This window comes from Rattus norvegicus, chromosome 9, assembly GCF_036323735.1.
Source record: "Rattus norvegicus strain BN/NHsdMcwi chromosome 9, GRCr8, whole genome shotgun sequence".
Classification (NCBI taxonomy): Eukaryota; Metazoa; Chordata; class Mammalia; order Rodentia; family Muridae; genus Rattus; species Rattus norvegicus.
In genome coordinates this window covers 22,126,521-22,153,843 of record NC_086027.1, presented here as the reverse complement: position 1 = coordinate 22,153,843, position 27,323 = coordinate 22,126,521, and the positions used below count along the sequence as shown (strand labels likewise).

General features: G+C 46.0%; 1 long non-coding RNA gene across 3 annotated transcripts; it reads right to left on the bottom strand.

The window, feature by feature from the left end:
• Positions 1 to 1,035: 1,035 nt before the first annotated feature.
• Positions 1,036 to 12,272, bottom strand: LOC134480556 (uncharacterized). 3 transcript variants are annotated; one of them, XR_010054942.1, is made up of 3 exons: positions 5,665 to 12,210; positions 5,199 to 5,404; positions 1,036 to 1,922 (listed from the first exon to the last, which is right to left on the bottom strand). It is a non-coding gene; the product is annotated as an uncharacterized LOC134480556 (long non-coding RNA). The 3 variants fall into 3 exon arrangements; XR_010054941.1 differs by having other exon boundaries at positions 1,036 to 5,404; positions 5,665 to 5,876; positions 12,119 to 12,209; XR_010054940.1 differs by having other exon boundaries at positions 1,036 to 5,404; positions 5,665 to 12,272.
• Positions 12,273 to 27,323: the final 15,051 nt, after the last annotated feature.

The window sequence follows — 27,323 nt, the reverse complement described above, 5'->3', positions numbered from 1 at the left end:
GAATGGACACTTTTGGTTATCCACATAGATGTGGGTTCGAATCCTGACCTACCAATTTTAGCAGTGTGATGAGATTAGTTTCATTTTAGGTTTATGTTTGCAAGGCATATATTGGTACCTACTTCAGAGGAGTGTTCAGTGCTGTGGGAATAGTTTTTATTTATTAATGAGGCATGGACACACAATATTGACTTCACATGAAGATTGCTCTGAAGAAGAGTAGTTCAGCTGGTAATCGTGATCGTCCCCTTTGGGTCTCAATAAGAAGCTCGACATTTCTTTTCCTTTTTAAAAACTTATTTGTTTTTAGCTGGGCAGTGGTGGCACATGCCTTTGATCCCAGCACATGGAAGGCAGAGAGGCAGGAGGATCTCTAAATTCGAGGCCAGCTTGGTCTACAGAGTGAGTTCTAGGACAGCCAGAGCCACACGAAGAAACCCTGCCTTGAAAAACCAACCAACCAAAAATGTATTTGTTTTTATTTTATGCACATGTGTGTTGCTTGCACGTATGCCTGTGCAACACATTGAAGCATTCCCTGCAGAGGTCAGAAGAGGGAATCGGATCCTCTGGGACTGTATTTATAGACAGAGGTAGGCTTCCATGTGCGTGCTGGGAACTAAACCAAGGTTCTCCTCAAGAGCAAACTGTTCTCAACCACTCAGCCATCTCTCTAGCCCAAGCCTGTATTCTCTTCGTCCTCCTCCTCCTCTTCCTCCTCCTTTCCTTTTCTTCCTCTCCTCATCTTCTTCTGATAATGCTACAGAAACTTAGAAAATTTAGTCAGATGGTTTAGTGGATAAAGCCACCTACCTTCAAGCCTGATGACCTGAGCTTTCTCCCCAGGGCTGCCTTGGATGAAAGAGAGAAGCAGCTCTGACAGGTTGTCCTCTAACCTCTACACATGCAGAGTCACATGTGCCCGTGCCCAGACACACACTTACACACATGTACACATGTAAGCGAAGGGTCAGGGGGGTATACCTGGAAGAGAATGGGGGACAAGAGACACGAAGAAGGACACCAAGACAAGGGTCTGATCAAGGTGACAATTTTATTTTTCCTCAAGGCTGAATTTATACCATAACATGGGTAACAGAGAGAGGAGAGTAGTAAGAAACATTTACCCACGCCAAGGACACAATATTCAGGGAGTAGGCTGATGTTGACAGGTTGTCAGAAAGGTCACAGGTTTGTCATATTATTAAGTCAGCGGGACAACTTTATCATATTATTATTTTTCTTGACCACCAGATTTGTATTAGTCTTCTGCAGCTGGCTAGGGATTTTCCATGAACCTAGTCATACTTAATTTTAACATCAACAATGGAGGGCTTCAAGGGCATCGCTCCCAACATCTCCCCCTTCCTTATAGTCAAATGAAAAGGTGGCCAAATGGCCATGCTGTCTTGGAATGAGCCCCTCGGGAACTGTGTCTGTCTTAGGTTGGAGTGATATTTGTCACATGGTCAAGAGAATCTTGTGGGGGTTGGGGATTTAGCTCAGTGGTAGAGCACTTGCCTAGCAAACACAAGGCCCTGGGTTCGGTCCCCAGCTCCGAAAAAAAGAAAAAGGAAAAAGAAGAAGAAGAAGAAGGAGAAGAAGAAGGAGAAGGAGAAGGAGAAGGAGAAGGAGAAGGAAGAAGAAGAGGAAAAAGAAGAAGAAAAAGAAGAAAAAGAAAAAAAATAAAAAAAGAGGATCTTATGGCCAGGGTCCGTCATGGGATAAGGCGGCAGCTAATGGCGGCCCTCCTGTCTTAGGCCCTTTATTCATGAATATATCACTCTCTTACTCGTCATTGACTGTCCAGCTCAGCACGCAGGGGTGACAATTCCTTGATTTTTCAGCAAAGGCATCAGGACAGCAGGCAGAAAAGAATGTTGGCCTCATTCGGATGAAGGACAAAAATGTCCTTGCCTGGGCTGGGAGGAGATGTGTAGGTGAGCTTGGCCATCATCAAAGCATCCTCCATAGCTAGCCTATGATAATATACCTGAATAGGTTTTGCTGCTATATTATCTACCTGTTATTTAACAAGGCTGGTTAAGTGATTAAATGTCCAAGGGCCAAAAGATATAACCAAAAGAAGGCCTACTAGGGGGTCCAACAGAGACCAATTTTTTTTTCTTTTTCTTTTTTTCGGAGCTGGGGACCGAACCCAGGGCCTTGCGCTTCCTAGGTAAGCGCTCTACCACTGAGCTAAATCCCCAGCCCCTCAGGGAATTACAATTTTAACTGATATTAAACATCTTAAATACTTTGGAGAAACCTCAGCATTGAGTTATAACCATCAGGAGAAAAAAAAATAAAGACATGCATAGATATCCCGTGCATGTTATGTAAGAAATAAGCAAACCCCAACTCAGTACAGTACAGTATCAATGACTGAAAGTTAAATAATATGTTGATACATAGAAGGAAAAGATCACATGTTGACTGCCGTTGTTGACATTCTCAAAATAAATCTAATAGACAATTCAATTTGGGTTCCTGTAACAATCATAATTGTGGGTTGGGGATTTAGCTCAGTGGTAGAGTGCTTGCCTAGCAAACACAAGGCCCTGGGTTCGGTCCCCAGCTCTGGGGAAAAAAAAAAAAAACAATCATAATTGGATACAAAAAGCCAAACCCTGCGAAAGGTATCGCATTGTAGAAGAACACATATCTCAGCGTCCTGGAGTGGGTGGCAGAGCTTCCAGTTTTTCTTGTGCAATGGCAATGGACTCGAAGCGGTGCAGTTCTTTGAGCAAGCAGCTCCTCTCGGTGGAGTGCAGGCTGTAGATGAAGTTGTGTGTGCCCCGCACCAAGTTCAGTGCCTCCCTGGGCTCCTTCTTTGGATCAGTGCCCAGAAGCAGAGGAGTAAGAATGTCCAGGTTCTTTTAACAATTTTTTAAAAAGATTTATTTATTTATTTTATGCGTATGAGTACACTATATCCATCTTCAGACACACCAGATGAGGGCATCAGACCCCATTACAGATGGTTGTGAGCCACCATGTGGTTGCTGGGAATTGAACTCAGGACCTCTGGAAGAGCAGTTGGTGCTCTTAACCACTGAGCCATCTCTCCAACCCCAGCCATCTCTCCAGCCCCTCTTTTAACAGTTTTATGGTAAATATAATCCCTGTATTGGCACCTGATTGAAACATTCTAGAGACCCCAAGTAAAGTATATCCACGTGTCCAATCCAGGTTTCAAACCGCAGAGGTAAATTTAATATTTAGGGGGATGCACCATCCCCTTGTTTTAGAATTAGAACCTTCACAACGGGAATCTGGGACATGCATATTAGCAGGACGGGAGGTATTATAAGTCAAACAACACAGTGTATTAGGTGATAAAATTCTTAAGAACAGGGGAAAGGGACCAGGCAAGAAAGCTAGTGAGTGGCCCAGTGAGAGCTGCTGGAACAACCAGATCAGGTGACAAGTAGCATTCAGTCACACAGCTAAACGAGAAAGCTTTCTTGGGACAAAAAGGTCAGTGCAAAAACGAGCGCAAGCTTTGTGCCTGTGAAACAAAAAGGCGAGCAGAGGGGCAGCTGGAATCTGTTACGGGCAGTCTCTCTGGACTTAGATTCTCCTTAAGGAGCACCTCCCTTCAGTGTCAGCTGGGTGGCTCTGCCTCTCAAGAGACCCAGCCTCTGAAGGACACTAGGCTTCCAGTAAGAACTAATAACAAAAGGGTGGAGAGATGGTTGGGACCTGGGTACTAGATGCCAAGTGGCTGATAAAAGAATAGTATGGTTCACCTGATTTTGGGGGGAAGTTTCTTCCAGGCTGTCAGACATGCCTGGCAACCTAGAGCCAAAAGACCAGGAGAAAATAGCATCTGAGTATCGAAGGAGGCTCGCCCAGGGGGGTGTGATCCGATTAAAGCCTCAGGTATCAGAGAGCAAGCTATAGTTAGAGATAACTGGTCATAAGGACTCTTTCCGCTGCCATTCCTGAGGCAGGGGTCACAGTTGAGTGGGGCTTCCTGCCTCTTATATACAATAAAGAGATTGCTAACACTGGAATACTGACCTTTAATAGAACTACAGACCCTGAATTCCAGGACTTCAGTAGCAGTCCTTCACCAACCCATCTCACTATGTTAGAGGTCCATGGAGAAGAAAACATTGATCCTGACCTTGCCCACAGCCTCTAGTTGGAGTAAGCTGAAGAGCCCATGCCAAGACTTTCTCTTCTTATCATCCTAGAGTAAAGCCTGTTCTGTCTGGCAAAACAAAGTTCCTCGAAGTCTGCTGCTGACTCTTTCTGAAATTACTTTAGGGGCTCTCCTGCCCCCCAACCTGGGGCATTTTGACCACAGGGGCAGGAACTGACTGTTGCAGGGATAGGATCAGAGGCATTCTCTATGTCAGTGATGACTGATGGGGAAGGTGACTTAATGCTGGAGACCGACTCCTCTCTTGGAATAGGGCCAGCAGATAAGGCAGGCTCCCTCAAAGAACTTCTCTTAATGAACGCTCTCCTTCTGTAAGCAAGTGTTGAAGGTCTGGCCACTGAAGGCAGTAACTGGAATTTTTCTTTTTCCAGGGCAAGGGGATCAAAAGGAGGGGCATCTCTCCTTGGGGTGGAGGCTCAAGAGAGAAAGACAAAACTCCATGGGGAGAAAACAATTTCTCTCAAGCAAATTATTTCCAAGTTAAGCACCAAGAGGACCAAGTAAAACTCCTTGACAAACAAAGCAAACAGTTCCATGAGTTCAAACACAGTCATCAGTCCAAGTCCAAAAATGAAACAAAAGCCAAAAAGACACTTGACAATACCACAGAACTAACTAGACAAACAAGACCAAGAGAAGGCGTCCTAACAGATGCTTGATACCTTTCAGTACCTGGCCCAAAACTGCAGCTTAACCTTAGCTACTTCTGGGATGAGGTGGACCATCTGATCCCACCTCCCAATGGGATTCCAGAGTGTCCTCAAGATTCCTTTCTCCTCCTAGAGCATCTTCTAGAGCCTGTGGCCTGTGACAACTAGCACATCCGCCTCTCACAGCTGTAAGCCCCTTACAGGACCAATAGCGACCACCGAGGGGACTCTAACCCCTCTCCAGGGGGCAGGGGACTCGAGCCCTTCAGACAGCAGACATGGACAACACAAGACAACATGAAACAAAGACGAGACATGACACAGAGACAAAACAGAAAGTAACACAGAACACAAAACACAGATTTGCTCGAGCTTACCTCCGATCTCCTCACCAGTTGTAGTCTGGGGGGGGAGTGCAGTTCCCGGCAGGTGCACCAAAATGTTGTAAGACCCCATAGTGGCCTAACCTCAGGAGCACCACCCACAGAGCACAGATTGACAAAGTGACCGATGCAATAGCATGAGGGTGTAAGGTTTTTAATCCACGTACGTGGGGTTGCTCATCCAAGCAGGGAGAGGCAACCTGGAACCCAAAAAGTACACAACTTTTGTTCATTACAGAGGGCAGACTTCAGCAACAAGATTAGCCGATCCATTAAACAATCACTAACTCTGCACTATCCTTTGTATCAATTGTTCCCTCCTGGGGGAACTATGGACAAATATTTCCTACAAAATCTAAGAATTTTTAAAAAAATTTTTTAACCCTATTCTTCCCGTCCTGAGCGACTCCCTGAGTCCTGTCACAAAAGCTGACTATAGAATGCTTGTCCCATCACTCACCACTGAGATCTGCGTCGTCCGGGGAGAAACACACACCAAGCCTCTGAACAAAGGTCGGGCAGTCCATGGTTGCCAGAAGCGGGGGAGCAAAGGCTCTGACAAACAAGGAAGACAGTTCTGCCTATTCACGGGGGACGACGTTCTCCTCCAGGAGACCTCCAAACAGCCCCACGTTGGGCGCCATTTGTAAGCGAAGGGCCCAGGAGGTATACCTGGAAGAGAATAGGGGACAAGAGACACGAAGAAGGACGCCAAGACAAGAGTCTGATCAAGGCGACAACTTTATTTTTCCCCAAGGCTGAATTTATACCATAACATGGGTAACAGAGGGAGGGGGGAAGTAAGAAACATTTACACAAGTCAAGGACACAATATTCGTGAGGTCAGGGAGTAGGCTGATGTTGACAGGTTGTCAGAAAGGTCACAGATTTGTCATATTATTAGTCAGCAGGACAACTTTATCATATTATTTTTCTTTCTTTTTTTTTTCGGAGCTGGGGACCGAACCCAGGGCCTTGCGATTGCTAGGCAAGCGCTTTACCACTGAGCTAAATCCCCAACCCCCTTATTATTTTTCTTGACCACCAGATTTGTATTAGTCTTCTGCAGCTGGCTGGGGATTTTCCATGAACCTAATCATACTTAATTTTAACATCAACAATGGAGGGCTTCAAGGGCATCGCTCCCAACATACACAAACAAGAAAATAAATACATTAAGAAACTAGAAGGGGGGCTGGGCAGATGGCTCAGTGGTTAAGAGCACCAGCTGCTCTTCCAGAGGTCCTGAGTTCCTTCCTAGCAACCACATGGTGGTTTGCAGTCATCTGTAGTGGAATCTGATGCCCTCTTTTGGTGTGCACGTGTCCATGCAGAGAGAGCTCTCATACATAAAATAAATCTTAAAAGAGAAAAGCCTCAATGAGCCACAACACTAAGATTCCCGAAGAATACACAGGAATGAAATAAGAGCTCACACAAATACAGCAGTAGAAAGGTGACTTTAGGGCTGGAGAGAAGGCTCAGTGGTTAAGAGCACCCGACTACGGGGTTGGGGATTTAGCTCAGTGGTAGAGCGCTTGCCTAGGAAGCGCAAGGCCCTGGGTTCGGTCCCCAGCTCCGAAAAAAAGAAGCAAAAAAAAAAAAAAAAAAAAAAAAAGAGCACCCAACTACTCTTCCAGAGGTCCTGAGTTCAATTCCCAGCAACCACATGGTGGCTCACAACCATCTGTAAAGAGATCGGATGCCCTCTTCTGGTGTGTCTGAAGACAGCTACAGTGTACTTATATATAATAAATGAATAAATCTTTTAAAAAAAAAAGAAAGGTGACTTTATTCAAAGGGAAGCAATAATACATATAGGAGAGGTATACCGTGTCCATATAGACTTCCAGCACACATACACACATACACACACTCACACACACATATATACACACATACACACACATACACATATTCACACACACATACGCACACACATACACACACATACACATATTCACACACACATACGCACACACATACACACACATACACACATACACACACATATATACACGCATACACACACATACACATATTCACACACATACACACACATATATACACGCATACACACACATACACATATTCACACACATACACACACATATATACACGCATACACACACATACACATATTCACACACATACACACATACGCACACACAGAGAGAGAGAGAGAGAGAGAGAGAGAGAGAGAGAGAGAGCGCTAATTCTGATATGTCTTGATAGCTCGATGGCTGGACATTTCTAAACCTTGCCGTGGCTGGCACACGTGTTCCTCTTGTTTTCCTGATGCAACCTACATCTGTGTTTTATCTTTTTGGCCCTGATAGCAGGGCCTGCATTCCTTTTCCCCCTACACTGTCGGATGCTTTCTCTCCTGCAGCTCTTGAAACCTCATCCCTCTCCCACCGAATCAGGGCAAATTTTCCTCTTCTTTTCCCCTCTCCTGGTCCCTTGCCCGTGAAACCTAAAAAAGTCCCTCCTCTGTCTTTTTTGCCCAACCACTGGCCGTACAGCAATTCTATATTATGAATTGAAGCCAGCGGTGGGCAGGAACCCTCAGGTCTGGAAGTGCAGCTTTGGGAGCCGAAATAAGGCAAAGCATTGGAACCAATTCCCAACACTCTGGTACAATTCCAAACTGGATGTAGGGAGGGCTGGGCCGGGACATTCCTTTCCCTTGGCCATAGGAAGTGGCTCGGTGAAGATGGATCATAGGAGAAGCAGTGAGGACCGCAGAGATGGCTGAGAGGCCCACTTACTGCTCTTGCACAGGATCCAGTCCCCAGCACCCACATGACTGTTCATTACCCTATAACTCCAATTTCAAGGGGACCCATCACCCTCTTCTGAACCTCTTGGGCTCCTGCAGGCACATAGTGCACATACCTACCTTCAGGCACACTGCATACACTCCGGCATCCATCCACACCTACTTATCTGGCCAAGGTTAGCTGATACAGCTGGTCAGGGAATTAAACCAGGCTCATTTGGAGCAAGATTGAGGCTATGACCATTTCTATTGAGAGCAATCAGATTTTTTTATCCTTATCAGAAAAAGAACATAGTGGCAATTGCCAGGATCAATACAGTTGCAGTGACCAGGATGTAATGGCATTTACGAGCTCTACAGAGTACACAGACTAATGTCTAAGACCAATTGTCCTGTCAAAGCTTCCTTGTTTCCTTGATTTTTAAGGGAACATGCAGAGAAGCACAAAGCAGTCTGAATGCCTCACTGCCTGAGGGAGTGCCTTAGTTTCTTAGGAACTGAAAGGGACATAGGGCCTAAAGGCCATAGATCTTAACCTGAAAACCCTGTAAGGTATACCTCTCAGGCAGCTATGTAACAGGGCCCTGAGACCTTAACACAACTGACGCCATGATGGAATTTCCATTCAGGCCGTAAAACTCAGCACATAGACAGCACTGCCTGCCGAAAATAAAGCAAAGGCCTAATCCATCAACAACCACAGTTCTGGCAAAGTCTCTAAATGTACTAACCTTGCTTTTCAGCTTCTATAGTTCTGCTTCTGGCTCTTCTTGTTAACTGGGGTATATCAATCCAGAATATGTTTTTTGTGCTTAAAAATCTCATCCCGAGAAAGGCCCATGGCCCTACAGGGATTCCCAAACATTCAGTGTAGTTGTTGGCCAGCTAGTAAAGACTTCCTCTTGGCTTAAACCCATGTAAGCAGTCTTCTCTGGAGAATATGCCACAACAGCTAGGCCGGGCTAGCCTCATGGCTCCCCACAGATACACATAAAGTAAATCATTAATTTTAGATGGGAGAGAGAGTGCTATCTCTGTGGGAGAGAAGCAGCAACTCTTTGCTGAATTTGAACCTGGGGCTTTGGACCTGGTTCATGGCAGCCCTCTTGCTGTCTGAGGAAGACGTTAATACGGAAGCAGCAGAACCCGGGCTTCGGCAACACACCTGAACCCTGTGTGGTGGTTTGTATGTGCTTGGCCCAGGAGCAGCACTATTAGGGGGTGTGGCCTTCTTGGAGTAGGTGCGGCCTTGTTGGAGAATGTGTCACAGTGGGCGTGGGCTTTAAGACCCTCATCCTAGCTATCTGGAAGTCAGTCTTCTCCTGTCTGTCTTTGAGTGAAAATGTAGAACTCTCAGCTGTTCTAGCCTCATGCCAGCCTGGAAGCTGCCCTGCTCCCACTTTGATGATACTGTACTGAGCCTCTGAACCTGTAAGCCAGCTCCAATCAAATGTTGTTCTTTATAAGACTTACCTTGGTTATGGTGTCTGTTCACAGCAGCAAAATGATAATTAAAATACCCTGGAACCTCCTTAATGACCTTTCTCCAGGCTTATCAACACGGGGGGATACATTTATTTTTAACCAAAAAAATGTGCATTTTACTTAATTTTTTTCATTTATTATTCTGTGTAGTAAAAATATTTTAAAAATCCCAGTGTGGGGTTTCTTCCTGCTTTTGACCATTTATGTTTCCAGATGAGAGGCAGGCATGCACATGCACGTGCGTGCGCGTGCGCGCACACACACACACACACACACACTCCGCTTTGTATTTTTTTTTAAAGATTTATTTATTTATATGTAAGTACACTGTCGCTGTCTTCAGACACACCAGAAGAGGGCATCAGATCCCATTACAGATGGTTGTGAGCCACCATGTGGTTGCTGGGATTTGAACTCAGGACCTCTGGAAGAGCAGACAACGCTCTTAACCGCTGAGCCATCTCTCCAGCATCCCTCCCCCTTTGTATTTTAATATGTCTGAAGTAGCACAATACCTGGGCAGCTGCCTATCCTCCATGCTGTTAGAATCTACTTTCTATCAGTAACCCCATTATTACTTCTTATGTTTCATCTGGGCCAATTCCTAGCTCCCACTGAACAGCCCACAAGGCCACATTTTATGGCACCGCTAACCCACGGTGGCTCTCCCTTCTCCTGCATGTTGGTCTTCTATCTGATGGCGGTTTCTCTTCCTTTCTCTCCTCCACAAAACCTCAACAATTCTGCTGTAATCCTTTTAAGCCTAGAGATTTAGACTTAATAACGCGATTTAGCAGCTGCGTTAGGAGCCTAGAAGAGTTACTGTTAATTTTATAAGGTATTCTCTCCTCTCTGACACCAAGTGCTGCTCTTTTCCAATGTCAGTTCTCCAGCTCTCCGAGTCATCTACAGTAACTGGGTACTGTTGTGGTAAAAATAAAAAAGCGGCAGAGGGGTTGGGGATTTGGCTCAGTGGTAGAGCACTTGCCTAGCAAGCGCAAGGCCCTGGGTTCGGTCCCCAGCTCCGAAAAAAAGAATAAAAAAAAAAAAAAAAAGCGGCAGAACCGGTTCCAGGGTACCCTGGCGGCCGGTCACCCTCTCATGCTCCAGCATTGGAACCAGTGCTAATTTATCTCAGCGGTTCCACGTTGCCCGCATCTACTTTCTGACCCGTAGTCCAAGAGCCCTTCCAACACAGCACCCTGTCAGGCCGCCCCACCCTCACTCACAGCTCTCTTGGCTGGTTACCACCATGCCAGGCACACATATCCGTGGCAGGCCTGGTGCATCTGGCCGCCACACACTCTCTTGAACTCAATTAAGATGCCACATGAAAGAACATATCACACAATATCCTCTGATCCAATTGATAATATATAATTTGCCCATCTAGACAACACAAAATCCTGTACCCTTCCATCCCTTAAGAGTAGTCATAACAACCTGTAATATGTGCAGAGAGAATCTTAGCATCCGCTGCCATGTTCTCTCCCCTCCTTCCTCCTCGTTCTGGCCTCCTCAGCCTCTCTAAAACTTTTCTCCCACCCATCTTTCCTTCTCATCCAATGACAGGCCTTGTTCTATCCTGTACCTGCCTTCACCTACATAATGACATCAATGTACAGAGTACCCAGCAAGTCAATTCACGTATCACTCCAGCACGGGAAACCTATGGGTGAGGGGACCCTTCTCATGACTGACTGTTCCTACTTCAGAAGGCTGATACAAGTGTTAGATACATTTGACTTGGTTACAATGTTGGGGAAGTCCCATGATTCCCCCATGCCAGTCCTTAGGGTCTAAAAGTTACTAGAAGATACAAATAACTCAATAAAATGTTTTATTTACTATTGTTACTGTGTAACAAAGGATGCATTTCAGAAATACTCAAATGGAGTTGCATAAAGCAAATATAAGGGGTGTATTTGTGTTTGTGCCTACGTGCGTGCCTGTGTGTGTGTGTGTGTGTGTGTGTGTGTGTGGTGTGTGTGTATCTGTCTTGTAGTTTTCACACTTTTTCTTGGGACATCATCTTCCCTGAACATTGGTGTCTTCAATCTGAAAGCTCATCAAATGTCCTTGTTCAAGCATCATAGCAGCGGGCATATAACTAAGTTGGTAACAGGACTTGTGTAGAATGCATGGCATCTTAGGCTTTATCCCCAGCACTGATGTGGTGGCACCCAGGTGGGGAGACTATCAAATGTTCAAGGTCATCCTTAATTACAAAGTACATTTAAGGCCCTGCCTCCTGGAAACCCAAAGCCTTGACACAGGCAGAGGAAGTAAGGGGGAAAGGGAGGGAGGGAGGGAGGAAGAGAGTAACGAGGGAAGGAGGGAAGGAGGGAGGGAGGGAGGGAAGGAGGGAGGGAGGGAGAGAAGCAGAAGGAGGGAGTTATTGTAGAGCCAGGCAGACACACACACACATCTTGTTCTGCCGGTTCTCACTCTGCGTGGCAACAGAACCAGATCCACACGCTCCAACTGCCTCTCAGCCATTTCTTTCACACACCGTCCTCTTTAACCCGGTAAGTCAAAGTTCCAGAAAGTTGTAATTTAGCAATTAGATTTACACGTTAATTTCTCAATCCACAATACATCTACACAATAAATTCACTGCCAATTTATAAAGATATAAGCAGCCCACCTAGACAAGATAAAAATCCATCTAGTTCACCCAAATCTGAACCATCCTCCTTCGCAGACTCCATCTTGATCTCTCACTCCTCCTCTGCCCTCCTTCCTAGCCTTTTCCCCGCCTACCCTTCCTTCTCGTCCAATGATAGGCTATGCCTTATCCTGGACCCGCCTTGCTGCGTGACATCATCCTACATGTCTGAGCAGGTGGAAGACTTCTGTCTTTCTTTTTGAGCTAGTGTGATTAATATAACTCAACTGTAATATAAGTCTCCATTTGTGCCATCTGAAAAGACGGCACATAATAATAAATCGTGAGAATTCTGTGGCCAACAAGGTTTATTGGCTACACGTAGCCGAAGTTTCAGCTGGAGAGATTTTTATGTCCCAGTCAGTTTTAGAATTGTTCCCAGATAGAGGGACCAGCAATACATCACCTGCTTGTTTGGCTCCTCTGATTTTCTCCTGCCTGTCTGTAGCCAGGATCTTCAGGGTCTCTTCCCCAGTCAAATCTGATTTTTCAGTTTGGATGGAATCCATAGTTTCCCTTCTCCTCTAGAAACATATGCATAACCCCTTCCCCAGTGTAACCCGTTTCCTGCCTTCCATTCTGAGATCAGGACATCATTAAAATAAACAGAAAAGAAACTGAGTTTGCTACAACTCTTTTTTTTAATCTCTCTTCTGTTTTTAAATAAATTTATTGAGGGGGTTGGGGATTTAGCTCAGTGGTAGAGCGCTTGCCTAGGAAGCGCAAGGCCCTGGGTTCGGTCCCCAGCTCCGAAAAAAAAAAAAAAAAGAACCAAAAAAAAAAAAAAAGAAATATAAATTTATTGAGGTGTAATCTATATACCAACATTTGCCAATTACCTGTATTCCATGGGTCTGACAAATGTGTGTATTCATGTAACCCCCACTGCCATCAACAGGAGATGATTTCCACCACCCCAAATCCTCTTCACATCCCTTGTGGTCACTCCCTCTCCTTGCCCAGATTCCAGGCAGCTGGTGCCCTGCTATTGTTACATGTGTCTTTGGCTTTTCCAAGAGTCCATGTATTTTGCCTGCATGACATACTCCTTGCATGTCTGGTGCCTGCAGAGGCCAGAAGAGGACATCGAACACCTTAGCTCTAGAGCTAAAGAAGTTTGCAGGCTGTCATTGTGTCCCAGCATACTGGGAATCCACTCACAGTCCTCTGGAAGAGCAGCCAGTAACTGCTGAGCCATCTCTCTTGCCCCATAAAGGTAATTTTTGTTTTGCTTTGTATTTTCAAGATAGGGTCTCATTTCTTAATGGTGGTTAGCTGAGTTCCAGGCTGGTCTGGAATTCACAAAGATTTGTCCATAGAGTGATGGAATGAATTAATTAGCAGCCCATGCAAGCAACTTTTTTTTTTTGAGAGAAACTATTTCTGGGCCGAGAAAAAGTAATCAACAATTAGGAGGTGAGGTGATGATGTGGAGGTTTGATCTGGAAAGTTCCTACTAGGAATTTCATGTCAAACAAATATTCTCCATCTTTTCAAAAAATCAAATCTAAAGGCCTGAACTTTCTATTTTAATACGGACTAATAAAATTTCACAGCCGGGCCCCCTTTCACTGAAGCCACACAAAGAAAAATATCGCTCCCCATTATAAAAGTAGTTCAGGGCTGGTGGCACGGCTGTGCTGTTAGGGCCGTTATCCTAGTACATTCAAGACGGAATTAGGTTCCAGCATCGAAAAGGAAAACAAAACAGAACAGAGACAAACAAAAGGAGTTCAAAGGATCAGATTTGGCTGAAGATGTAGCTCAGTGGTTACAGCACTGGCCCGGCTCCCAGAAAGCCCTGAGGTTGATCCCCGGCACCACACAAACCAGGTATAGCACTGTAAGCCAGTTAAATCCTAGCACTCAGGAAGTGGAGCAGAATAATCAGAAGTCCAAGGTCACCCTCAGATAGACCACATTTTCCATCAGCTAGTAATACTCAAGAGCCTGTGTTGTTGTAAAAATATAAAAATAAAAACGTTAGGGTTGTCTTTTACCCCGCTAGGTCCGCACCTCGGTGCCCCAAGATAACTGCTAGATATCTTGGCGGAAACTCATCCCAGCCGCACACTTTCCTACACTCAAACCCTCACATAAAAGAACACACAACACAATAATCTTTGACCCAATTGATAAAATATAATTGCCCACTTAAACATACAAAGCCCGGTACCATCCATCCCTTGAGAATATTAATAACAACCTGTAAATACATAGAGCAGAATCTTAACATCACCTGCCATGGCTTCTCACCCTCTCCTCCTCCTGTCTCTCTCTTCTTGTCTCCTCCTCTTCCTTCAAACTTCTCTCCCGCCCATCCTTCCTTCTCCTCCAATGACAGGCCTCCTTCTATCCTGTATCTGCCCCTCACCTGTACTTTACAAATTCAATGGGGAAGTGGTTCTGGTGAAGACACCTGAGTTCTAAGTAAGTGACTAGGCAGCTGTCTTAGGGGCAGTGAAATTAGCATCAAAATACAGATAACTTCAGGGCAAACCACAACATTTCCCCCTTTTTGTCCAGTTAAAAAGCCTTTTCACTTATATATAGAGAGTACAATTATTACCATTCTACAATTTATAAAGCATATGATATTCTCAACACCCTGTCCATCACTATATCAGTTAAACAGAACATTTAGTTATCCATACCAGCTTAAGGAAGGTTTAAAATCTATAAGCCTGCCTTGAAAAAAAAAATCAAGGCCTGGAGAGATGTCTCAGCAGTTAAGAGCACTGGCTACTCTTACAGAGGACCCAGGTTCAGTTCCCAGCACCCACATGGTGTGGGGTGAGAAAGCTGTGCCCCTGGGGGAGCCAGTCCAAAGCATGAATATCATCAGGATGCAGCCAAACCCAAAACAGCCTGAGACAGGCAGGAGTCAGACTGCTTCCTCCCAGCTCTGGGCTTGCAAGTCTCCGCTTGTGTCAGCCCTGTGACCCCCACCTCCACCACTCTTGAGGTAGTCATGTAGCCCGGTGGCCAGATTACAGGTTAATGTTCATGCAGTGAAGCATTCCCAACACCTCAGCCCCAGCCGATGATATACACTCACCCCCGAAACCCTCTACGCACTCCCCAAGGTTCACATAGCCCTTGTTCGATGTCTCCAGAGAAGGCTTTTCCTCCTGCACTCAGACCGACCAAGATCCTGCTCATCGACCCACCCTCCCATCCGGCTGGGCACACAAGGGTGCCTGGATATTTTTGTTTGCTTGTTTGCTACCTTACCCTCATAACTAAGAGCCGCTCCACTTCTTTTGGTTCAAACAGGCTGTTTGTCACAAAGCCACTCCTTGACTACTCTCTGGTCAGTAGACAGCTTTCTCATCTTCTTGCCTCTCTTGTTTGTCTCCTGGGAGTGTATGTGACTGGGTTACGAAGGGGCTATGAAGGGGCTCACTAAGTAGCCTGTGGGACTGGGACTCCATATATAAACTAGGCTGCCTCCTACTTATTCATTTTTTAAAAGATTTATTTATTATATATGAGTACACTTTAGCTCTCTTCAGACATATCAGCAGAGGGCATCGGATCCCATTACAGATGGTTGTGAGCCACCATGTGGTTTCTGGGATTTGAACTCAGGACCTCTGGAAGAGCAGTCAGTGCTCTTAACCTCTGAGTCATCTCTCCAGCCCTCATTTTATTTTTTAAAAAATACCTTTAAGGCTGGGGATTTAGCTCAGTGGTAGAGCGCTTACCTAGGAAGCGCAAGGCCCTGGGTTCGGTCCCCAGCTCTGAGAAAAAAAAAGAAAAGAAAAAAAAAAGAACCAAAAAAAAATAACCTTTAATTTATTCTTTGGCGGTTTTATACAAGTATTCAATTATCTTGATGTTATGTACTCCTGATTCCTTGGAAGCGAAAACTTAAGGCTTCTTTGGAAAGTCAGTTGGATGGGGTTTTGCTGGGGCAAACATGGGAAGGAGTGTTTCCCTAAAGCGGACACAGGAGAGAGGATGCTCTGCTAAAGCAAGCACGTGAAAGGACACGCGATGGAAGATTCTTTGTTAACCACACGTATGTATTGGTCTGCCTTTCATTGAGTAGTCGAGCTGCATTTGTCAGGATTCCATAGGGAGAATGCACCAGAAAACTTCTGGTGGCGTGCTTCAGTTTCTTGCTGCTTCTGCAGACCCCGGCTGATGGACAGAGTGGTGTCAGCTGAGATGTTAGCTGGTGGGTGGTGGGCTAACAGGGGGAGGGAGATGAAAGTGTTTAAGAACCATCATTAAAAGTAGGATTTGAGAAAATTAAAGCGACACTCATAACTATCCCTGCCTTCCCTGGATGCCTCCCCTTCTCAGTCTTTTGCAGCTCTTTGTGTAAACCATTGAGTTCAGTGAGCGTTACCTACTGAATGCTGGCTGAGCTGGTTGGCTTGACCTTGAGTGGTAGCCCAGGCTGCAGTGAGTCCTGAGTGGAATGATGAGTCTTGTGAAGACATCCCTTCCCAGCACCCCTCCTCCCCCATCCTCCCAGCACTCCTCATCCACATCCTCCGGGCACTGCTCCTCCCCATCCTCCCAGCCCTCCTCCTCCCCCATCCTCCCAGTACTCCTCCTTCCCCATTCTCCAGTTCCAACATCTTTCCCACCTGCTCCTCTGACATGCTCCCCAGAGGCTTTAGCAGAGCTGTGTGTGCATGCAGGACATAGCTGTTATACTTAAATCTAAGCACTCAAGATCACTCAGGCTCAGCACTTGAATCAGTTGTGAGTCTCTCTTCATTTGCCGCTGCCCGCTACAGAAGACGCTTCTGTCACCAAGGCCGACAGCAACTATGTGTGTCAAAGTAAATGCTTAGAAGGCCAGTGGACAATATGTCCACTTGGCAGGACAGAGGAGTAGGTTCCTCTCTAGAGCCTGTGACCTCCTGACCACACACACAGGCTTTTGGCCAGGCCCACAGTTTATCAAGGAACGAGGAATCCTGGGCCACAGCCTTTCCTGGGGTTTGTGCAGAAAATGCAATGTGGGACAGTAAGCAGCTGAGGATTAGCTATTGTATGCTATGGTGGGGGCTCTGGAACAGAGGAGTGATTTGTAGTGCTGGTGCCTGTTCCTGCCCTGAGAGAGTCTGGGTCAGTGTGGAATGTTAGATAAGGAGCTCATGTCATGGCTTCAGGCTTAATGTGGGGATTTGCTTTTTTTTTTTTTTCCCTGCCAGCAAAAGCTGGATCCATGGACAAGATATACATTGTTTGGCCCTGTGATTAGAGAATGACAGACAGACAGACCCAGGGTGTGAGTTGACATAGGACAGCTCTTATGGAAAGACTAGGGTAAGGAGGAAAGGGACAATAGCAGCAAGTGGCTAGAACATGGAGCAACTGTGAATCCTGACGATGCAGGTAAATGACAGTCAAGAGCAGGGAAAGCATGGATTTTAGAGCCAAGCAGGGAAGCATGAGCTTGCAATCCCAGGACTTGGGAGGCAGAGGCAGGAGAATCACAGCAAGTTCCAGGCCAGCTCGGTGTCCACAGTGAGCTCCAGGTCAGCCAGGGCTGCATAGTGGGAACCTGTTTCAAATTCAGGTTGTCAGCCTTGGTGGCTGTCAAGTCAACCTCCTGAGCCATCGTGTCTGCCCCTTGTTGATAAAACCTATGCGCCGGGGCCCATTCATTTATTGTGGCATTCCTTCCTATGCAATTGGAATCCTGTTCAGGAAGTGTGGGAGTGTGTTTCCAATTGGTTTCAAGTTTTACATTCAGGTGTTTGATCCAATTAGAAATGATTTTTGTGCAGGCTGAGAGGTGAGGATGTGACTTCATCCTTGGACATTCAAGTGTCTATCTAGCTTTCCCACTGCCATTGGTTAGAGACCACCTTTCCTCCATTGTTAGAGACCATCTTCCCTCCATTGTTAGAGACCATCTTCCCTCCATTGTTAGAGACCATCTTCCCTCCACTGTTAGAGACCATCTTCCCTCCATTGTTAGAGACCATCTTCCCTCCATTGTTAGAGACCATCTTCTCTCCAGTGATTATTTTGGCATCACAATGCATTAAAATTAAGTGGCTGGGGGTTGGGGATTTAGCTCAGTGGTAGAGCGCTTGCTTAGCAAGCGCAAGGCCCTGGGTTCGGTCCCCAGCTCCAAAAAAGAAAAGAAAAAAAAAATTAAGTGGTTGTTATTGTGTGGATTTAAATGGGAGTCCTTCCTCTGTTCCACTGACCTACATGTCTGTCTCTGCCCCGGATCATGCTGGGTTTATTGCCATGACTCTGTCATGTTGAGATCAGATATGGCAATGCCTCCAGCACTGTTATTTGGCTCCCAATTGCTTTGGCTCTCAGGGGGTCTTTTGTGCTTCTGTGTGAATTTTAAAGTCCCTCTCCTATTTACTGGAAGACTGTCATGGGGATTTTGATTGGCATTGCACTGGATTTGCAGATTGCTTTCGGTAGGACAGCCATTTTCACATTACTTCTATCAACCTACAAACAACAGAGGTTCTTTGACCTCCTCACGTCTTCTTCAAAATTCTTTTTTTAATTTTATTTGGGGATAATTAAAAGTTTTTGCTAGGGACTAGAGAGGTGGCTCAGTGGTTAAGAGCACTGACTTCTCTTCCAGAGGTCCTGAGTTCAATTCCCAGCAACCACGTGGTGGCTCACAATCATCTGTAATGGGATCCAATGCCCTCTTCTGGTGTGTCTGAAGACAGCGACAGTGTGCTCATATATAATCAATCAATCAATCAATCTTATAAATTGATTCTTTTTTTAAAATTTATTTATTATGTGTACATCATACAGCTTTCTGCCTGCATGTATGCAACTACAGGCCAGAAGAGGGCACCAGACCTGATTATAGGTGGTTGTGAGCCACCATGTGGTTGCTGGGAATTGAACTCAGGACCTCTGGAAGAGCAGTCAGTGCTCTTAACCTCTGAGCCATCTCTCCAGCCCCCTAAATAATTCTTTAAAAATAAAGTTTTTGCTGCAGAAGTTTTTCATCTCCTTGGTTAAAGGAGATGGTTAAATTTATTTCAAGGACTTTTGTTTGTTTTCTGTTTTGTTGTTATTATTTCCACCCCCATTTGGGGGGAATTGGGTGAAGCAGGGTTTTCCTGCATAGCCCTGGCTGTCCTGGAACTCCCTCTGTAGATCAGGCTGGCCTCTGCCTCCCGAGTGCTGAGATTAAAGCAGTGCCCACCACCTCCTGGCCTCTCAATTTCTTTAAAGATCTCTCTTCCCCCCACCCCCGGAGCTGGGGATCGAACCCAGGGCCTTGTGCTTCCTAGGCAAGCGCTCTACCACTGAGCTAAATCCCCAACCCCCTCAATTTCTTTTTGAAGACAAAATCATATAATATATTGGGATCGTGATTCCCCTCCCCCAACTCCCCTCAGATCTTCCCAACCTCTTCAACACCGGACCATACCCTTTCTTCCTCCCACTCTTTTTTTTTTTTTTTTTTTTTTTTTTTTTTAAGAACTTGGTTTCATTTACTAAATGTGAAATCGCTCATTGTTCTTGAAAACCAGTACACATACATTCACAGAAATGCCTTTTTTTTTTTTTCTTTTCTTTTTTTCGGAGCCGGGACCGAATCCATGGTCTTGCGCTTGCTAGGCAAGCGCTCTACCACTGAGCTAAATCCCCAAACCCCAGAAATGCCTTTTAAGGTATGTTCAGGAACTGCCTCTGAGCGTGCTTTGGGAAGGCCCAGGTTGTCTGATGTTAGTCTGTGGTGGCTTTCCTGACGCGACAGGCTGGGTAGCTGCATGCTGCTTTCACAAGAGTCCTCTGACAGAGTTGATCACAAACATGCCACTTGCTTTCTCCTTCACAGAGCATGGGCTCACAAGAAGATGACTCAGGAAACAGGCCCTCCAGCTACTCCCATCCTGAGGTAACCCACGCCCTGGCAAGTGTGAAAAGGGAGGGCAGCAGGAAGTACCATGCTGGTCCGTGCCGGTTCCTTCTGGACGCTCAGAAATTCAGTTTTAACGTCTTCAGTTCTGTTGCTTTCAGAAAACCATTCTCTCGAGCAGTAATCTCCAAAATGGACACCAACCGCCAAGGTTACCCAGTCCATCTGTCCTGAGGTTCTGCCTGTAAGTATGTAGACTTGCCCCGTGGGACCCTCTCTGAAAATCAGGCTGTGGGTGCTGGAGACCCTGCCTCTGAGATGAGAAACCAGGTTTCTACCTGTCTTCGCAAGGGCCCATGGTTGCACTCATAGTTTTGACATTCATTTTAAGTAGCTAAACAATATTCCATCCCTAGCCCCCAAGCTGGGAACCAACCCAGAGCCTAGAAACGAACCCACAGCCCATGAACTGTTTTGAAAGCTAATTTGCAAAGATAGGTCTGGCTCTGACCAAGGCTGAACCGCCTCTTTTTGCCTCTTTTTTTTTTTTTTTTTTTTTTTTTTTTGGAGCTGGGGACCGAACCCAGGGCCTTGCGCTTCCTAGGCAAGCGCTCTACCACTGAGCCAAATCCCCAACCCCCCTTTTTTTTCCTTAATTAAAAAAATGGTATTTATTTCTCTTAAGACCAATTAGCCCTAGACTTTTGTTTGCTTTTGGCTTTTGTTTCTCTGGTTAGCCCTGACTGTCCTGGAACTCATTCTGTAGACCAGGCTGGCCTCAAATTCACAGAGATTCACCTACCCAAGTGCTAGGATTAAAGGCAGGAACCACCGCTGCCCGGATTGGCTCTGAACTTTTAATTTCCTTAATAGAAAATGATTGTCAGAAGCCAATAAAGCTTCATCAGTACTTTAGAATTTACAAATTGCTTTCACTGACATTAGCTTGCCTGCAAAATAGTGGCTGTGCCTGACTTGGGGCTGGACCACGCCCCTCTTATGTCAGAGCATCTGTGAGAAAGCCAAGGATGCTGACACTTGCATTTTCCAATGGAATAAATTTTTATTGTTTATTTGGGTTTCACACAGTGCTTGCTTCCCATTCCTCCCAGGTCCACCCTCCCACTCTTGTGTCCCCTCCCCCCCAAAAAACTAAGAGGAGACAAGAAAACAATACACCCAGTCCAATCTGTGTTACCCACATACTCATTGCAACAGGGTCAGACTCAGTGGTCAGCCCCTTGGAAGATAACCGAGTCCTTCCCGGCTTTCTCCCTGACCTATCCCACCTACACGGACAGCAGCCATCAACTGTGAAGAGCTACATTTTAGCAACTTTAACACAATTTTTTTTTTTTTGGTTCTTTTTTTTTTTTTTTCCGGAGCTGGGGACCGAACCCAGGGCCTTGCGCTTCCTAGGCAAGCGCTCTACCACTGAGCTAAATCCCCAACCCCTTTAACACAATTTTTAAGCACTCTCTTGGCTTTCTGTGTAGACTGTTTCTGTTTTGAAAGGTGTGGGTGGGGGTTTCCGGGACATTGGTGCAGAATCCGTCATTGTCTCTTGTTCTCACCTAGGAGTCTGGAGTCAACTGCAACAGATGCCTCCCTGCCCGTAACAGCCTGCAACAGCATGGACCATGGACATCCACACAGCCTCTGGCTGCGCCATGGACCTCAGACATCAAAATGGCCCCAGCACAGATCACAGACAGCAACATGGCCTTTCTCTCACTCTTTAGAAAGCATATAAGCAGGCAAACGAAAATAATATTTTTTAATTAAATAAAAAAAAAACAGAGTAAACAAAAAAAAAGTGAAACAAAGAAAAGACACAAGGAACAGACACACAGAAATACATACATGTGTGCACATATGTTCCGTCCTGCAGGACAGTCAATGAGGGTCCAGAGGGTACCTGGAAGAGAATTGGGGACAAGAGACGTGAAGAAGGACGCCAAAACAAGAGTGTGATCAAGGTGGAAAATGTATTTTTCCCAAGGCTGGATTTATACCATAGCAGGGGTAACAGAGGGGAGGGGGTAAGTGGGAAACATTTAGGAAAGCCAAGGACACTGCTCCTGTGGTCAGGCAATTGGCTGACGTCAACAGGATGTCACAAGTTTGTCTTATCATTATTCATCCTGACGATCAGATTTGTATTAGTCGGGGGTTGAGGATTTAGCTCAGTGGTAGAGCGCTTGCCTAGGAAGCGCAAGGCCCTGGGTTCGGTCCCCAGCTCCGGAAAAAAAAAAAGTCTTCCAAAGCACCGTTGAGTTCATTTTGTGTTGGGCATCTGCTGCTGGGTACAGGGCCTGCCCTTTAGTGCGGTTAATATACCCAATGAGACGCCATTGGAGAAAACTACTGTTTCCTTTGCAAATAGATGTCAATATCAGATAGCTTCTTGGTTAGGAATGGGAAGTGCTTCTACATATCCGTGGCTGACCCAAAGGAATGGAGCTGGGCTAAAAGGGCAGGCTGCAAACAAGGATCTACAGGAAGAGCTAAGCTGGGTCCCCATTAAGAGGAGGGGAGAAGGGCCACTTGCAAGCAGGGTTTACAGGACTGGGAGGGAGACTGGAGAGATCAGAATGAAGGATAGGAAGGAGAGGGAAACTTGCCTGCCAGAGTCCCAGCTTGGTGTGGTCACTGAGATCTGTCTGGTTTCTGGTCAAATGGTGTGTGTGTGTGTGTGTGTGTGTGTGTGTGTGTGTGTGAGAGAGAGAGAGAGAGAGAGAGAGAGAGAGAGAGAGCGCTCTGGGACTAGCCAGAGACCTGGGACAGCAGAAGCTACCAGGAGTCTATGGGGTGGTCCTAGCCAAGACTTCTAGCAGCTGGAGATGTGAACACTGAATGGTCACCTCCCACCGCAGGCAGAACTTCCAGTGGAGGTGGGGGAGAGGGGGATACCAACCCACCCACAAAACCTTTGACTCAAGATTTATCCTGCCTACAAGATGTGCAGGAATAACGATGGAGCAGAGAGTGAGGGAATGGCTAACCGATGACTGACCAGACTAGGGGCCCTTCCCACGGACTAGGACCAATCCGTGACACTAGTAATGCTACTCCGCTATGCTTGAAGACAGGAGCCTAACATAACTGTCTTCTGAGAGGCCTCATCCAGTAACTGACAGGAACAGATGCAGAGACCTAAAGGCAGACGTTAGGCAGAAGAGAGGGCTTCTTTTGGAAGAGTGGGGCATAAAATTGAGGGAGCTGGAAGGCTAGAGGGCATCAGAAGAAAACCTACAGTGTCTATAGGGGCTCACAAAGACTAAACCACCAACCAAAGATTGAGCCTGGGCTAGACCTAGGTCCCCTACACGTTTGAGGCAGATGTGCAGCTTGGTCTTCATGTGGTTCTCTAATGATTAGAGTGGATGCTGTCTCTGACTCTGTTGCCTTCTTTGGATCCTCTTCCCCTAGCTGGGTTGTCTTGTCTGGCCTCAGAGGAGAGGATATGCTTAGTCCTGATGCAGCCTGATGTGCCAGGGCAGGTCGTTCTTTCTCTAAGGAAAAGGGGAGGGAGTAAGGGGAGGATGAGCTTGTGAGGGTGGGACTGGGAGGGGAGGAGGGAAGGGCGCTGTGATCAGATGTAAAGTGAATACACACACACACATATATATATATATACACACATACATAAATACATACATACATATACACACATACACATACATAAATACATACATATACACACATACACATACATACATACATACATACATACATACATACATACATGCATACACATACACACATACATACACATATACATACATACAAACATTCTGCTCCTTCAGAGGACCTGGGTTTAGTTCCCAGCACCTATCTGGAAAGACCCATCAGTAATTTCATTTCCCAAGGGTTCCACTCCCTCTTCTGACCTCAGTGCACAGACACATATGCAAATAGAAACATCCATACACATAAGCTAAAAATAAATATGTCTTTAAAAAACCCAGATGTGGGGGCTGGAGAGATGGCTCAGCGGTTAAGAGCACTGACTGCTCTTCCGGAGGTCCTGAGTTCAAATCCCAGTGACCACATGGTGGCTCACAACCATCTGTAATGGGATCTGATGCCCTCTTCTGGTGTGTCTGAAGACAGCTGTAGCATACTTATATAGAATAAATGAATCTTAACCAAAAAAAAAAAAAAAAAAAAGCCAAACTCAGATGTATCTCAGGTTCTTAGGAATTGTTCGTCTGTAGGATGCCGATGGATGATCGGTTTAACAAGGACAAATGAGAAGAGCAGGCATTTAAAGAAACCTTACGAGAAAAATAAAACCCGCTGGAGTCTGCTTCCAGAACTGGACTGGACATCTTTGAAGAATGGGCCAAACCATGCTAACAAAGAACTTAGGATAGCGATGATTACAACTTTGCAGAAAGGTCAGCGACCTGTTATGCAAAACGGTCATCGTCCATCCCATTCATCTTAAGGAGTGTTTGTAAAGTGATTGTTTGAAAGATGTGAGCACAGGCAGATGAACAAACCTTGGGTTTGGTAAGGGTCAGCTTCTTTGATAGTTAAAAACCTAAAATGTAGGGGCTGGAGAGATAGCTCAGTGGTTAAGAGCATTGACTGTTCTTTCAGAGGTCCTGAGTTCAATTCCCAGCAACCACATGGTGGCTCACAACCATCTGTAATGGGATCAGATGCCCTCTCCTGGTGTGTCTGAAGACAGCTACAGTGTATTCACATACATAAAATAAATAATTCTTAAAAAAAAAAACAACCTAAAATGTAGCACGAAATGCCAGTGACTAGGTTAAATATAAACATTTTGCTTTCTAAGAAAAATTCATATATGTGTGTGCATATGCGTGTGTGTATATGTGTGTGCATATGCATGTGTGTATTAGTGTGGGCATTAGTGTGTGTATGAAGGTCCTACAACTTCCTGGAGTTAATCTCACCTTCTGCTTTGCTGACAGGGTCTCTGGTGCTGGTTTTGTTACCTAGCTATGTCCTATAGGCTAAAAGGCCTGAGAGCTTGGCCACTTCTACAAGGCCCTACCTCCCTTGGGAGTGCTGGGATCACACATGCACACCCCAACATCTGGGGTTTTATGTCAGTTCCAGGGGTAGAATTCAAGTCCTCAGGTTTGCACAAGTGTACGACTGAGCCGCCTCCCTAGCACACTTTGTTTTAAACCAGTCCGTTTCCAAAAGCAGATCACTCTTTAAAGAGCGCCTTTTTATTTTAAAGAGAGGGCTAGATTCTAGTTCTAGGCCAGAGTACTGAATTGTGTGTGTGTGTGTGTGTGTGTGTGTGTGTGTGTGTGTGTGTACACACACATGTGCGTATCCAGGAATATGTGTGCTTATCCAGGAGTATATACCACATGTGTGCAGATGCTCACTGAAGCCAGAAGATAGTCGTAGATCCTCAGCGGCTGGAGTTGGAGCTGGAGCTGGAGCTGGAGCTGGAGCTGGAACTGAAGGTAGAGATGGAGCTGGAGCTGGAGCTGGAGCTGAAGGTGGAGCTGGAGCTGAAGGTGGAGCTGGAGCTGAAGGTGGAGCTGGAGGTAGAGCTGGAGCTGGAGCTGGAGCTGGAGCTGGAGCTGGAGCTGGAGCTGGAGCTAGAGCTGGAGATGGAGCTGAAGGTGGAGCTGGAGCTGAAGGTGGAGCTGGAGCTGAAGGTGGAGCTGGAGCTGGAGCTGGAGCTGGAGCTGGAGCTGGAGGTAAAGCTGGAGCTGGAGCTGGAGCTGGAGCTGGAGCTGGAGCTGGAGCTGGAGCTGGAGGTAGAGCTGGAGCTGGAGCTGGAGCTGGATATAGAGCTGGAGCTGGAGGTAAAGCTGGAGATGGAGCTGGAGGTGGTTTCAGGTTGTCCAACATTGGATCAGGGAACCAAACTGAGGTCTGAGGAGCAGGAAGAGCTGTTAGTGGCCAAGTCATCTCCTGGTCCCACCCCCCGTGGTCTGGATTTTAACTTTCGGAGCCTTTTTTCAATACTGAGATAAAATCCAGAGTCTTGCACATTCCAGGCAGATACTCTAAACTGAGGTCCACTCCCCAGCCCAACCTTAGGGATTTTTAATAACTTTTAATTAATTGCTTTATCCTCCACGACCTTCCTGTGGCGTAGCTGGACATTCGGTGACATGTTTCTTGCCCTCGTCTTCCCTTTTCTATTTTGGAAAAATCTAGTCATTTTACCTGAGGAAAGGAACTCGTTCTACCATAGAAAAATCCTTCCTTATAAAGCCTACCCCTTACCAACTGTGTACAAGCACATTATCACATTGTCCTTTCTCCTCCTCATTGGCCTCTTTGTATATTTTTCCTTCCTTGCTATCTTGTGGTGGAGCAAGGACAGGTTCCATCTTACTAAAAGAATCCAAATTAAGGGGCTGGAGAGATGGCTCAGTGGTTAAGAGCACCGACCGCTCTTCCAGAGGTCCTGAGTTCAATTCCCAGCACCCACATGGTGGCTCAACTGTGGGATGATGTCATACAGGGAAGGCAGGTACAAGATAGAATGAGGCCTGTCATTGGATGAGAAGGAAGGATGGGCGGGAGAGAAGTTTGAGGGAGGAGGAGGAGACTGAGAGAGAAGCTGTGGAGAGAAGGTGGAGGCCGAGTTAAGATTTTACTCTGTGTATTTACAGGTTGTTACGAATCTTCTTAAGGGATGGATGTGTACAGGGCTTTCTATGTTTAAGTGGGCAGTTATATCTTATCAATTGGATCAGAGTAACAACAATGGTGGTGGTGTTCTTTCTTGTGGAGAACTTAGCTTGGGAGAGTGTACGGTGGCAGAGACAGTGAGCCACCACGGAGTTGGGATGTGTGTTTCTACCAGATATCTTGGGGCACTGCAGTGCCAGATCTAGGGGGGGGGGGAAAGAAACCGATATTATAACTTTACAACAGCACTCACCCATCCGTCATGGCATCTGATGATCTTCCGGTGTGTCTGAAGACGGGCATCCACATCAGGTGCATAACATAGGTGACCATCTGTCTGCCTCTCCTCACACTGTACTGACCTCTGTCTGCCTCTCCTCACACTGTACAGACCTCTGTCTGCCTCTCCTCACACTGTACAGACCTCTGTCTGCCTCTCCTCACACTGTACAGACCTCTGTCTGCCTCTCCTCACACTGTACAGACCTCTGTCTGCCTCTCCTCACACTGTACAGACCTCTGTCTGCCTCTCCTCACACCATACTGACCTCTGTCTGCGTCTTCTCACACTGTACAGATCCTCTGTCTACGTATCCTTACACTGTATAGTTCCTTTCTTCTGTAGGATGTAGGCCAACTTCATGGCTGCTTAGATTTGGTTTGGTTTTTGGTTTTTCAAGGCAGGGTTTCTCTGGGTCCTGGAACTCGCTCTCT